Consider the following 14570-nt stretch of genomic DNA (forward strand, 5'->3'; position numbering starts at 1 on the left):
ATCCATTTTGATCTTATCTTGGTATAGGGTATAAGGTGTTGGACTAATGTAAGTTTCTTCCATACTAACTTCCAATTTTCCCAGCAGTTTTTATCGAAGAGAGTTTTTATCTCAATAGCTGGACTCTTTGGGTTTATCCAACAGCAGATTACTATAATCATTTTCTATTTTTGCACCTAGTCTATTCCACTGATCCACTACTTTATTTCTTAGCCAATACCAGACAGTTTTGATGACTGATGCTTTACAATATAACTTTAGATCTGGTAGGGCTAAGCCCCCTTGTTTTGTACTTTATTTCATTAAATCCTTGGAGATTCTCAACTTTTTTTTCTCCATATGAATTTACTTACAATTTATTTCTAACTCATTAAAGTAATTTATTGGAATTTTGATTGCTAGGGCACTAAATAAGTAGTTTAATTTTAGTAGAATTGTCATTTTTATTATATTATCTTGGCCTATCTATGAGCAGTTGATATTTGCCCAGTTATTTAAATCTGATTTTATTTGCATGAGAAGTGTTTTATAAGTATAAGAAGTGTTTTCAAAAAGTTTCTGGGGGTGGCTAGCTGGTACAATGGATGAAGCACTGGACCTGGAGTCAGGAGTACCTGGGTTCAAATCCGGTCTCAGACACTTAATAATTACCTAGCTGTGTGGCCTTGGGCAAGCCACTTAACCCCATTTCCTTGCAAAAACATAAAAAAAATAGTTTCTGAGTCTGCCTTGGCAGGTAGACTCCCAGGTATTTTATGTTGTCTGAAGTTACTTTGAATGGGATTTCTCTTTCTAGCTCTTTCTGCTGCATCTTCCTAGTCATATATAGAAATGTTGAGGATTTATGAGAGTTTACTTTATGTCCTGTGACTCTGCTGAAGTTGCTAATTATTTCTAGTAGTTTTTAGATGATTTTTTGGGATTTTCTAGTAATAATTAAATTAATTTTGTAGTAATAATTTACCATCATGTCATCTGAAAAGAGTGAGAGTTTTGTCTCTTCCTTCCCAGTTCTAATTCCTTCAATTTCTTTTTCTTCTCTTATTGTTGAAGCTAACTTTTCTGACACAATATTTAATAGTAGTGGTGATAATGGGCATCCTTGCTTCACACCCGAACTTATTGGGAATGCCTCAAGCCTATCCCCATTGCATATGATGCTTGTTGATGATTTCAGATAGATACTGCTTATTATTCTAAAGAACAATCCATTTTTCCTACTCTCTAGTGTTTTTAGTAGGAATGGGTATTATATTTTGTCAAAAGCTTTTGCAGCATCTATTGATATAATCATATGATTTTTGATAGGTTTGTTATTGATATAATTAAATATACTGACAGTTTTCTTAATATTGAATCAACATTGCATTCCTGGGATAAATCCTACTTGGTCATAATGTATATTTTCCTAGTGATAACTTGTTGAAATCATTTTGCTAAGATTTTATTTAAGATTTTTGCATCTATATTCATCAGGGAGATAGGTCTATATTTTTTTCTCTGTTTTAATGCTTCCTGGTATCAGCACCGTATTGGTGTCATAGAAAGAGTTAGGCAGAGTTCTATCTTCACCTATTTTTCCAAAGAGTTTATGTAGAATTGGAACCAGTTATTCCTTAAATGTTTGATAGAATTCACTTGTGAATCCATCTGGCCCTGGAGATTTTTTTCTTGGGGAGTTCAATAATGTCTTGTTGAATTTCTTTTTCTGAGAAAGGGCTATTTACGTATTTAATTTCCTCTTCATTCAACCTGGGCAACATATATTTTTGTAAATATTCATCCATTTCACTTAGATTGTCAGATTTATTGGCATACAGTTGGGCAAAATAATTCTGAATTATTACTTTAATTTCCTCCTTATTGGCGGTGAATTCACCTTTTTCATTTATGATACTAGCAATTTGGTATTCTCTTTCTTTTTTTAAATCAAATTGACCAGAGTTTTATCAGTTTTATTGTTTTTTTTTAATAAAACCAGCTCCTGGTTTTATTTATTAGTTCAATAGTTTTCTTGCTTTCGATTTTACTAATTTCTCCTTTAATTTTTAGAATTTCCAATTTGGTATTTAATTGGGGGTTTTTAATTTGTTCTTTCTTTAATTTTTTAGTTGCATATTTCGTTCATTGATTTCCTCTTTCTCTAATTTATTCATATAAGCATTTAAAGATACAATATATCTCCTGACAACCACTCTGAGTGTATCCCATAGGTTTTGGTATGTTGTAGCATTATTGTTATTATCTAGGATAAAATAATTAATTCTTTCTATAATTTGTTGTTTGATCCACTCATTCTTTAAAATGAGGTTATTTAATTTCCAATTAGTTTTGGGTATATATCTCTCTTGCCCAATATTGCATGTGATTTTTTATTGCATTATGATCTGAGAAAGATGTATTCACTATTTCTACTCTTCTGCAATTGACTATTGGGTTTTTTGCCCTACTACATGTTCAAGTTTTGTGTCAGTGCCATGTACTGCAGAAAAGAAATTATATTCCTTTCTATCCCCATTCAATTTCCACCATAAGTATATAATATCTAGGTTTTCTAACAATCTATTTACCTCCTTAACTTCCTTCTTGTTTATTTTATGGTTAGATTTATCTAAATCTGAAAGTGGGAGGTTGAGGTTTCCCACTGGTAGAGTTTTGCAGTCTATGTCTTCCTGTATCTCCTTCAACTTCTCCTCTAAGAATCTTGATGCTATACCATTGGGTGCATGCATATTTAGCATTGAAATTATTTTATTGTCTATGGAACCTTTTTAGGATGATGTAGTTTCCTTCCTTATCCTGTTTAACACTATCTATTTTTGCAGCTGCTTTGTCTGAGATAAGGATTGCTACCCCTGCTTTTTTCACTTCAGCTGAAGCAAAATATATTTTGCTCCAACCTTTTACCTTTACTCTATATGTATCTCTCTGCTTCAAATGAGTTTCTTATAAGCAGCATATTGTAGGATTCTGGGTTTTAATCCACCCTGCTATTTGCTTACATTTTAAGGGAGAGTTCATCCCATTTACATTCTAAGTTATAATTACTAACTCTTTATTGCCCTTCATGCTATCTTCCTTCTGTATTTTTCTCCTTTTTGCACTTTATCCATATTCCCCAGTATTTTGTTTCCGAATACTACCACCTTCAGTGTGTTTGCCCTCCTCTTATATCCAACCCCCTCCCCTTTCCCCCCTTTCCCTTTGTCCCCTCCTTCCCTTCCTTCTTTTGGTTACCCCTTTCTTCCCCCTTGCCTTTTAATACTTTAAAGGTAAGATAAGTTTCTTAAATTAACTGGGTGTATGTATGTTAATTTTTTAAGAAAGATTTTTATTATATTGAGTTTTACAATTTTCTCTCTATTCTTGCGCCCCCCCCCCCCCAGAAGGCAGTCTGTTAGTCTTACATTGTTTCCATGGTTATGTATGTTAATTTTAAGCCAATTTGATGAGAGTAAGATTCAGGTGGTTCTTACCTCCTCCCTTCTTCCCCTCTATTGCAATAAGTCCTTTGTACCTCTTAATGTAATGAGATTTACCCCATTCAGTTGCCTCCATCCTCCCATCTCTTTACTGTCCTCCTTTTTAGGGTGGTATTGTTTTTAAATCATTCTATTTAAGTCACAGAAAAGTCATGAGTGTCCATCACTTTTGGCTATTCTCTCTGCTGGAATTACAATTATTGAGAGTTATAGTTTTTCTCCCAGGTGGGGATATAGCCAGTTTCATCTTATTGGATAGCAGTTTCACGAATAAGTCATGAATGTCCATCACTTCTGGCTAAATATATCTCCCTAATAGATTTACAATTCTTGAGAGTTATTAAAATATTTCCCCTAGGTGGGGATATAGCCAGTTTCATCTTATTGGATAGCAGTTTTTTCTTTACACCCTCCCCCATTTGTTTTTACCTTTTCATTTGTCTCTTGCATCTCCTGTTTGAAGTCCAAATTTTCTATTAAGCTCTTGTCTTTTCATCAGGAAAAGTTGGAAGTCTCCTGTTTCATTAAATGTCCATCTTTTCCCCTGGAAGAGAAGACTCAGTTTTGCTGGATAATGGATTCTTGACTGCATTCCAAGCTCCCTTGCTCTTTGGAATATGTCATTCCAGGCCCTTCGATCCCCTAATGTTGATGCAGCCAGGACCTGTGTAATCCTTACTGTGGTTCCTTGGTGTTTAAATTGTTTCTTTTTGGCTGCTTGCAGGATTTTCTCTTTTATCTGACAGTTCAGGAATTTGGCTTCGATACTCCTTGGCATTTTCATTTTGGGATCCTTTTCTGAAGGGGATTGATGTATTCTTTCAATAAATATTTTGCCCTCTGGTCTCATGATGTCAGGGCAGTTTTCCATCTCTAAATCCTGTAATATTGAGTCCAGGCTCTTTTTACCCTTCAATGTTTTCAGGAAGCCCAATAATTCTTAGGTCATCCCTTTTTGATTTATTCTTGAGGTCAGTGGTTGTTTTGCTGATGAGGTATTTTACATTTTCTACTATTTTTTTGACTTTTTGGTTTTGTTTCACAGTCTCTTGCTATCTCATTAAGTCATTAGTTTCCACTTTTCTATTTTTTAGAGAAGAATTTTCTTCATTTAATTGCAACCCCTTTTCCAATTGGTCAATTCTATTTTTGAAAGAGTTTTCAATTTGACCAATTGAGGCTTTGAGAGAATTATTTTCTTTTTCTCATTTGTGCAATTGTATTTTGCAAGGATTTCTTTTCTTTTTGTAAGGTATTAATCTTCTCTTGGGTTTCTTTCCCCAAATTCTCTGATTGATTTTTAAACTCCTTCCCGATTTCTTCAAGGAAGTCTTTCTGTGCTGGAGACCAGATCATATTCTCCTCAGAGGTTCTAGATCTCTCTGAGTTAGGGTATTTGACTTTGAGGTAGCTTTCAACTGACACGCCCTTTTGGAAGGCCTTTCTTCATTTTCCTGAGATCTTGTGTTGGGGAGGGACTGGTTCACAGAGGTTTGGTGTTGGGATCCCTAGAGGTTTTGTTTACTTGGTTTAATAACCCCAAGTGAGCCAGCCAGTCAGGGGTGCTAGAGGCTTTACTCACTGTGTGTAATAACTCCACTAGGCCAGTAGGGGGTGCAAGAGGCTGGAGCTCACCCTCCAACCCTTCCACTCTCAGACCACGGCTCCCACGGCCAGCATCTCTGTGGCTTATCAGACTGGTCCTGCTCTCAGGCTCTCACCTCTCTCCTGCAGCTCTCTGCTCTCTGTCCTCGGCTCCTCCAGGACCCCTGCAGACAAACCTTGAGGTAAGGGTTCTTCTCCTGGCTTCTCATTCTGGGTTTTCTGGATGGAATTTCTATCAAGAGGTTGTTTCATGTTATATGTGAGGGAAGATGGGGAGACCTCAGCACAATGCCGGTCTATCTCTGCTGCCTTGGCCAGAAGTCCAACTCAGCATTGGTTTTCTTTAAACCAGACTCTGCTTAGTCATGGAGCAGCTTTGTAAGAAAATGAGATTAGGGGTTGGGGTGGTGAGTGGGGGGGCTGTTTCTACCATTCAGCAGAACCTACCTTTGGGCTTAGGGCCATAACTCATGATGGAGGACATCTGGCAGACTGGGAAGACTTCCTCTGAAAGCGAGATGTGACCTTTCTCCCTTCTGTTGTGACCTATGCATTTTCGCTACACATTCTTTAGGGGACAGGTGAAGGTGTTGTTGGGGATTTGTTGGGCAAAGGTAGAATGACCTGCCTTTGGCCTGAATTCAGATTCCCACTTGGTCACAGATCACTTCTTCTTTAGGAGCTTGTCTATAGAGCATGGATGGAATCATCTATGGGGGCCAGTCCTTGGAAAAAGTGCCTTGTTTCAGGCCATGGGACCCTTTGGAAGCTTGGTGTAGGAATAGGAGCTATTTTTTTTTTGCAAGGCAATGGTTTTAAGTGACTTGCCCAAGGCCACACAGCTAGGTCATTATTAAGTGTCTGAGGTCAGATTTGAACTCAGGTCCTCCTGACTCCAGGGCTGGTGCTCTATCCACTGCTCCACCTAGCTGCCCCAATAGGGACTATTTCTGATCATGTGACTAAAGGGCCAGTAATATGACCAAGCTTCCAATTGAGTGTGTAAAAGAAAAATTAATTCTTGGGTGGCAAAGGCTATTGAACTGGAACTAGTTGTGTATACAAAAGATACCCAACCCATTATCACTCTCTTTTCCTTTAGGAATCAGTATTACTACTTAAAGTTGAGGATCCTGGGATGGGGAGGTTTGGTAGGTCTGCCTCCTACCTGACCATGGGGGCTGGGAGTTCAAATGGCTAGCCCTGTCTGAGTTTAATCTTTCCTAATCCTTGGTGAATGAGGGTTCCCCTAAGGTGGAAGCATCCAGATGATTTGGAGATGCATGAGTCCCATTGGTGATTATAACTTGATGATAATATAGCACTTACAAATGTGCCAGTACTTTGCTAAGCATATATAGCAATAGCAACCTCTAAGAGCCTTGGCCAAAGGCAATGAAGCTAATTGAAGATGAATGTAAAAAAATCATCCCTTGGGACTAGGGATCTCCCTGACCCCCCCCCCCCAGTTGTCTCCCCTGCCCCTTCTCTTTTATTTTCTTTTTATATATATATTGTCATCCCCATTAGATTGTGAACTTAAGGACAACAACTGTCTTTTGATTCTATTTGTATCCTCGATGCTTAGCACAATGTCTGGCTTATAGCAGATACTTAATTAATGTTTATTATCTAGTGGACAGGTGCTCACAGTCACCTGTTTCCTCTCAACAAACTCTTAAAAAAAGAGGCTAGGTAGCACAGTGGATAGAGCACTGGCCCTGAAGTCAGGAGGACCTGAGTTCGAATCCAGCCTCAGACATTTAATAATAATTACCTAGCTGTTTGACCTTGGGCACATCACTCTTAATATCATTGCCTCAAATACATAAAATTAAAAAAAAAAACCCACAAGCTCTTAGTATTCCTATTTAATATAAGCCACAAAAACAATTGAGCTTCAGAAAGAATGGGCTGCCCCTTTTGTATCCCCATTCAATTCTAGTTCAACAGCCTGAAATAATTTTTTTTTTTTGGTCTTTGCAAGGAAGTGGGGTTAAGTGAGTAGCCCAAGGTCACACAGCTGGAAAATTATTATTAATTATCTGAGGCTGGATTCGAACTCAGGTCCTCTTGAGTTCAGGGCCAGTGCTCTATCCACTGTGCCACCTAGCTGCCCCTTGACAGCTGGCTGCCATCTTGCCAACTCCCAGCCATCAGATCTGCCAGGGCTTAGTTATCATATAATACCAGCCTCTCAGTCACCATGGTTGGGAAATCTGTTCCCTATTCCGGTGGTCTCTTGGGAAGGGAAGGGAAAAGAAGAAAGCAATCAAATAATATGTGCTAGACACTGTGCTAAGCTATTCTCAAATAATATCTCATTTGATGTCACAACCACTCTGGGAGATAGGTACTATTATCAGCCCCATTTTACAATTAGCAACACTGAGGTAGATAGCTATTATGCTGACTTGCCCAGGGTCATATAGTTAGCAAATATATAATAAGGTCAGGTTTTCACTCAGGTCCAGCACTCCATCCAATGAGTCACCTTGATGCCCACCTAGGCCTGGAATTAGATAAGGAATATCTGGAGATGTAGCAAGGACAGTCCTCTACACGGCTTTCTCCCCATGCTGGTTGTAAAAGGGGAGAGGAGTAGGATAATCATTAAAATTCCTCCCTGTTTCAAATCTTTAAAAAATACTCTAAATCAATCATCTAGTATTAATTAAGCAAAGATTTTGTGGCAGCAGCTAGAGAAACAAAAATGAAAATGATCCTTGTAAACTTCTCTCCCCCTCATCCCACATTCCTCAGCCCACCTATCTTTCCATCTATGCCATAGGTCACAGAGCTAGAAGGGTCCAAAGAGGTCATCCTCATCTAACCCCTCATGTTATAGATAAGACCTCTGGGACTCTTAAGGTGTTAAGTGATTTGCCCAAGGTCACACAGTCAATTAGTAGCAAAACCAGCTGCCTCCTTCCATGATAGCCTTGGGGGACAGTAAACTATCTATTCCCATGCCTGAATTTTTAAAGGATAGTTAATTGATCATTACCCTACCATAGGAGAATGGGAGATCTGTCCAACCCTGTTGATTCATTCTCTCTCTCTCTCTTTCTCTCTCTCTCTTTCTCTCTCATTTTGGCAAGGCAGTCAGAGTTATTTGCCCAATTTCTCATAACTAGTAAGTTTAAGTATCGGAGGCAGTATTTTAACTCAGGTCCTTCTACCTGAGGACCGGTTCTCTATTCACTGAGACACCTAGCTGCCCCAATCTCTTTCAAAGGTGGGAATTACTTGTTCTTCATTGGCTGATTTGAGCATGTTTGTTGGACCCATACAAATAAAGGGGGTGCCCTGGGATTAAGGACTGTCAAACTGACGTTAGGATAATTCCTTAAGCAGGAAAGGCAGGGCCCCCTTCACATTGCTTATATCAGCAAATACTAGAGTCCTGAATGAATGTACAGTGGGAAAAGCTGGCTTCATCTTCTCTAGTAGGCCCCCTTGGATTGGCCTTGAGTTCTACCCTTACTGTGTTCTCACCTTGTTCCTCTCTGGCAGTGGGAGGGACTAGGGATTCAGGGCCAGGCTTGGGCATTCTGTGTTATATTATGTGTTAGGGATAAAGGAGGTATTCAGATGTTGGGGAAATGCCATTTACTCTATGGGCATATATAGAAATCAACAAATGGACTTTGTGAGGTAGTTATTCTTGGCTTCGGGAGACAGATGAAGGATAACAGTTATCAGAATAAGCCTGGATGGCATTTTAGAAAGAGATCTGACCTCAGAGCCAAAGGGAAGAATCCAGAGAATTACCATGCAGCATTAATCTAGACCTTTCCCCTCTCTAAGTCTCAGTCTCCTCATCTGTAAAATGGGGCATAGCCTGGAAAAGCTGGAGGGTCTTCTCCTTGACCATAATTCTACCTGAGCTCTGTGGTTCTAGCAAGTCTTTGGACTCATCTGAGTTTCATTTGATTGTTTGATAAAGGTCTGAGGAGACTCATAGGACTTGGAGTTGGAATGGACTTTTCAAGATCATCTAATGTCACCTTTTTATTTTGTGGGTGAGGATACTGAACCTCAGAGAAAAGAAACAACTGACCCAAGGTCACTCAGGTCATAGACTGAAGAGCTGGAATTTGAACCCAGGTCTTCTGACTCCAAATTCATCATGCTTTTCATTGTATTGTGCTTCACTATATGGGCATTAACCCCCTTCTTAGGCTTCATTTCACCTTTGAAACCAAGGAGAGAGAAGGCATCCCAGGATATGGAGAGAAATAGAAGGAACCTGAGAGGGCCACACTGGTCCACATACTGCTCCATCTACTGCCTCTTCACTTTTACAAAGGCTGCTCCCCCTTGCTAGGAATACTCTCTCTTTCCACCTCCATATCTTGGAATCACCAGCTCAGTTCAAGTTTCCTTCCTTCACAGGGTCTTCTTCCTAATGCTACCATCCTTCTGCACTCCCCATCACATGGCATCTTGGTATCTTCTCTCCCTCTCCCTCTCTCTTTCTCCCTCTCTCTTTCTCCCTCTCCTCTCATCCTCTCTAATTCATTGTAGTCATCAGGTGATAGAAAAAAGGCAGGGCAAGGAAATCTAGGATTAAGAACTGTTTAATAGCAGAGAAATGCTCCAGGTGGAGGGAACTGGGGAAGGCAGGTCTGAATGGATGATGGGACAATGCTGTTAGCTTCAGTGCTGGGTTTGCTCTTCACATACCTAGGAGCTGGGGGTGGGAGTCTTGGCCATTTTATACTAGGCATCTGGGTAAGAGTCTCTTAGCCATGGACAAAACTTACATTAAAATGAGGGAAGTGGGAAGAGAGAAAGAGAGAGTGGGAAGAGAAGGGGGAGGGCAGTTGGAATACAACCCCTTATCTTTCAAATGAGGAAATACATTCCCAGAGAGATTAAGTACTTGCCCGGGGTCACAAAGGCAGCACTGGAAGACACCAGTCTTCTAAATCATCTCTCAAGATGAAGGGGAATGAAGCTCTCACAGCATCATTTTGTGCTCATCATGCTCTGACTTAGAGTGAGGCAGCTCTGGGTTCAAATGTCTCATCTGATACATACCAATTAAATCACCAGGAGCAATTTACTTTTTTTTTAGATGGATGTTATTTTATTTCACTTTCTTCCAATTACATGCAAAGATGGCTTTCAACATTCATCTTTTTTTGTAAGGTTTTGAGTTCCACATTTTTCTCTCTCCCTCCCCTCTCCCCTTCCCAAGACAATGAGTAATCTGATATAAGTTTTATATGTGTAATCATGTTTCACATATTTGCATACTATCATGTTGTGAAAGAAGAATCAGAATTAAAGGGGAAAAGAACAGGGAAAGAAAAAAACATAAAACAAGTTTTAAAGAGTGAAAATAATATGCCTGGTCTGAATTCAAAGGCCATAGGTTTTTCTCTGCATGTGAATGGCATTTTTCATCACAAGTCTTTTAGAATTGCCCTTGCTCAGGGCAGCTAGGTGACACAGTGGAAAGAGCACCTGCCCTGGAGTCAGGAGTACCTGAGTTCAAATCCTACCTCAGACACCTAATAATTACCTAGTTGTGTGGTTTTGGGCAAGCCACAAAACTTACATTAAAATGAGGGAAGTGGGGAGAGAGAGAGAGAGAGAGAGAGAGAGAGAGAGAGAGAGAGAGAGAGAGAGAGAGAGAGAGAAGAGAAGGGGGGAGGCAGTTGGAATAGAACCCCTTATCTTTCAAATGAGGAAATCCATTCCCAGAGAGATTAAGTACTTGCCCGGGGTCACACAGGCAGCACTGGAAGATACCAGTCTTCTAAATCATCTCTCAAGATGCCTTACAAAATGCTAAAAAAAAAAAATTGTCCTTTCTCATTCGACTGCTGAGAGGAGCTAAATCCCCTCATAGTCCATCATGTCACAATGCTGTCAATGTGCATGCTGTTTTCCTGATTTTTCTCACTTCACTCAGATTATACAAGTTAATGCAAGTCTTTCCAGACTGGCCATTCATGATTTCCTACAAAACAATAGTACTCCATCACATTCATAAATTGTTCAGTCATTCCCCAATTGATAGGCATCCTTTCTGTGTTCACTTTTTTTTGCCACTACAAAAAGAGCTGCTATAAATATTTTTGTACATGTGGGACTTTCCCCTTTTTTTATAATCTCTGAGAAAGAGACCCAATAGCGGTATCTGTTCAAAAGTGAGGATGAGTTTTACTACCCTTTGGGCATAGTTCCAACAATTCACTTTCTAAAGAGCCTCAGTTTCCTTGTTTGTAAAGTTGAGGAGGTTGGACTTGGTGACTTCTTAGTTTTCCTTCCAGCTCTAAGTCTATGGTCCCATGGGCTATCTTCATTCTCTTCTAAGTCTCTTTGTCTTCCGGTAGTCTACACTATAACATGAGATGTCAATTAAGAAAGAGGAGGTAGAAGTGAAACGGGGAAAGCTGAGAAATGACAGATCACAAGAGACTGGGGACTTCTAAAAGCAAGTCTCTTAGGACCTATGTTCTATCAAATTCCAGAAATAAAAGCTTTTTAAAACTATTCCACTGAACTCCCTCTGGTTTCAGAGAAAAACACATTTAGCATGTTAATTTTGTAGTTACTCATTTCCATAAGGCCTTTTAATAGGATTACACAAAGAACCACAGAATGTCAGAGCTAAAAGGCAATTTTAGACACCATCTAGTCCAATATTTTCCTTTTTCCTGTTTTGTAGATGAGGAAATTCACACCCAGTGTTCTGTCAAAAACTGGGGAGGGGAAGCTGCAATTTGTGGGTCAAGTACGCAAAAAGTGTTTACTACTTCCGGATATGTATTAAAAATGGAGGGGGAGGAAGAAAGGAAAAACCAAACCAAACCAAAAAGAAACAACCTTGCCCAGGAGGAATTCACTTTGTCATGGAGGAGATCGCATGCAAATAATATGTATGTTGTTGGCAGCTAGCTGGCTCAGTGGATAGAATCAGGGGGAGCTGACTTCAAATTCAGCCTCAGATTTATTAATTGTGTGATCCTGGGCAAGTCCCTTAACTCTGTCTCAGTTTCAGTAGGGGGGGGATAGCCCGTACTCCACAATGATGGGAGATGGACTCTCATGATTGAGGATCATGTCAATGTAGCTGGATCTTAGAGTGCTTAGAGAGATTTAAGTTTGAGAAGCCTCAGAGGGTAGGTAGAGTCACACCTTGAAGAACTTTTATCACCAAACAGAGGATTTTATATTTGATCTTGCAAGTAATAGAGAACCACTGAAGATTATAGACTAAAGGAGTGACATGGTCAGAGCTTTAGGAAAATCACCTGGGCAGTCACTTGACCTCAGAGGGCTAAAGCTTCCTCAACTGTAAAATGAAGACTTCTATGGCAGTTCTAAGTAAATGATCCTGTAAATTCCATCCTCTCTTCCTCATTTTAATTTAGAAAAGGAAACTGGGTCCAGAAAAGGTAACTCAGGGAGTAGTAAAAAAGGCTATTCTATTGATCCAACAAAGGTTTTCTTTGGAAGCTTTGGCCTTCAGGGAGGGAGTTGCTAGATGAGATTCAGTGGAAAAATAGGCACAGGGATCAGCCAGATCAAAGGAATGGTATTGGGAAAAGGCCAGTTTGTATAGATTCTAAAGAGTGTGAAAGGAAGTCGTGGGAATGAGGCTGGAAAGATGGTTAGGACTGGGTTGTAAAGGGCTTTAGATAAATACCAGAGGAGAAAGATGAAAGGTTATTCCAATGACTTAGGGGGCCTGTTGTCCTAGACTGCAGAAGAGAACAGTTCCTCACTTAAACATACTTTAGATTACAGCTCTGGTCCCTGGGCAGAACTCTGATCCTGACCTCCCCCCGCTCTCTGCTCGTTGGACCAGTATCTCCTCTAGTGGCAGTCTCCTCCCTGCAACCTGCCAGTAGAGGTTAGCATCATAAAAATCTTGAATGAAGTCACTGCTTAGTAAATGTTTTTGAATTGAGTTGACTCAACCTGGGAGAGGCAATTGCCTCTAAAAGAGTTAAAATTAGGATTTTTTTTTTCACTTATAGGAGCAGGGAAGATTGCTACAGAGAACAGTTGGAAGAGGGTATCATCTTTGTTGCAGAGAACCATTCCCCTCATGTGTCATTGTTCAGGGATTGAGGGAAATTAAGTAACTTGTCCAGGAACATAAAGGTAACAAGTGGCAAAGCAGGGATTCAGAATAAAATGAAATTGTGTATATAAAGTACCTCAAAACCAAGAAGATCTGGATTCAAGTCCTACCTTTAATTCATAGAATCTGAATGATCTTGGACAGATAATTAAGCTTCAGTGCTTGAGGAAACTCAGACTAAATTGCAGAGGAGGTGCCAACCAGAAATTATGAAGGGACTTTCCTTCCCTGGAAGTTCCTTATACCAATAAAATCACAGATTCCAGTTCCTGTTCCTTTACCTATTATTGGACCAGGCCTCTAGTCTCACGGATGAAGATGATGATGATGAAGAAGACTATGTTTGTTCTTTGTTCTTTTGACGGGGGGACATAAAGGTTTATTTTAGTATTGTGATGGTTAGCAGAAGCTGGGGGGGGGGGGAGAATAAAGGCAGCTAGGGCCACTGCTCCTCTAAAGGGACTAGTAGTCCCAGCATCAGCAATATCAGCCTCCATGGAAAGATGAGATAAGTCTAAGAGGTTCCTGAGGGAATCATATTCTCCAAGAGTGGGCTGGCCTTCCAAGGAGAGATGATCCTGGTCTTTGTTCTTGAAGAAGACTATGACATCAGGGAGATGATGCCATGACAGGCAAGTGAATTGGATTTGAGTGATGGGGAGGGAGGCTCTATTAAGTCACCAGCCTCACTTTCTCCACCAGAATCATCTGGGTCCAGTGGCCAGATATGAATCAGGATGACTAGAGATGCTTCTGATTTGAGACAATTAGGGCTAAGTGACTTGTCCAAGGTCACACAGCTAATAAGTATTAAATGTCTGAGGCTGGGTTTGAACTCAGGTTCTTCTGACCCCAGGGCTGATGTTCTATCCATTACAGCAATTAGCTGCCTCATGGAGCTGACAATTTGGTAGGGACATGACACTACTATGAACATCATTAAAGGAGATGAGTCCATTAAAGGGATGCCCTTAAAGGACTGAAGTCTTGAATAGAATAGAGAGGATCTTTATCAAATGATACAATATTAGGTAAAGCATTTTACTTATAGTTTACTTATAGGTTTCATAAAAATGTTTACTGCCTTCCTTCCTTTGATTTGGCTTTTAAAAATGGGGAAAAAAGAACTCAACATGTGAAAAGAGAGGAAAGAAGGGGAAACTGACTGAACAAAGACTTGGAAGTAGGAGAATATAGGAAACAAAGCAATACCATCAATACTATGCATGACACTCTTTTCTGATAACTGAACCTCTCTGAAATTAGCCAGGCTGAATCAAAATTAGCCCTTCCTGGGGGAGATTCCCAGAAGTCTTTCCAAGTCCAGTAGAGCACATACCATGGGGTGCTTTGGAAATTACCTTAGCTGTGGTGTA

At 39.9% G+C, this 14570-nt stretch overlaps 1 protein-coding gene across 3 annotated transcripts in view; it reads left to right on the forward strand.

The window, feature by feature from the left end:
- LOC141518471 (1-aminocyclopropane-1-carboxylate synthase-like protein 1) overlaps nt 1-14570 on the forward strand; it is a 106950-nt gene that overhangs the window by 61811 nt on the left and 30569 nt on the right. Inside the window, exon 1 of one of the 3 annotated variants that reach the window (XM_074230504.1) lies at nt 4816-5269. The exons of 1 other annotated variant lie outside the window; for it this stretch is intronic. The gene's annotated coding sequence lies outside the window, so the exon portion shown is untranslated. Of the gene's footprint in view, nt 1-4815; nt 5270-10845; nt 13215-14570 lie in introns of those variants that run through there. One more of the 3 variants, XM_074230503.1, reaches the window with a different exon arrangement.

The sequence above is a fragment of the Macrotis lagotis genome, chromosome 3, assembly GCF_037893015.1.
Source record: "Macrotis lagotis isolate mMagLag1 chromosome 3, bilby.v1.9.chrom.fasta, whole genome shotgun sequence".
NCBI lineage: Eukaryota > Metazoa > Chordata > Mammalia > Peramelemorphia > Peramelidae > Macrotis > Macrotis lagotis.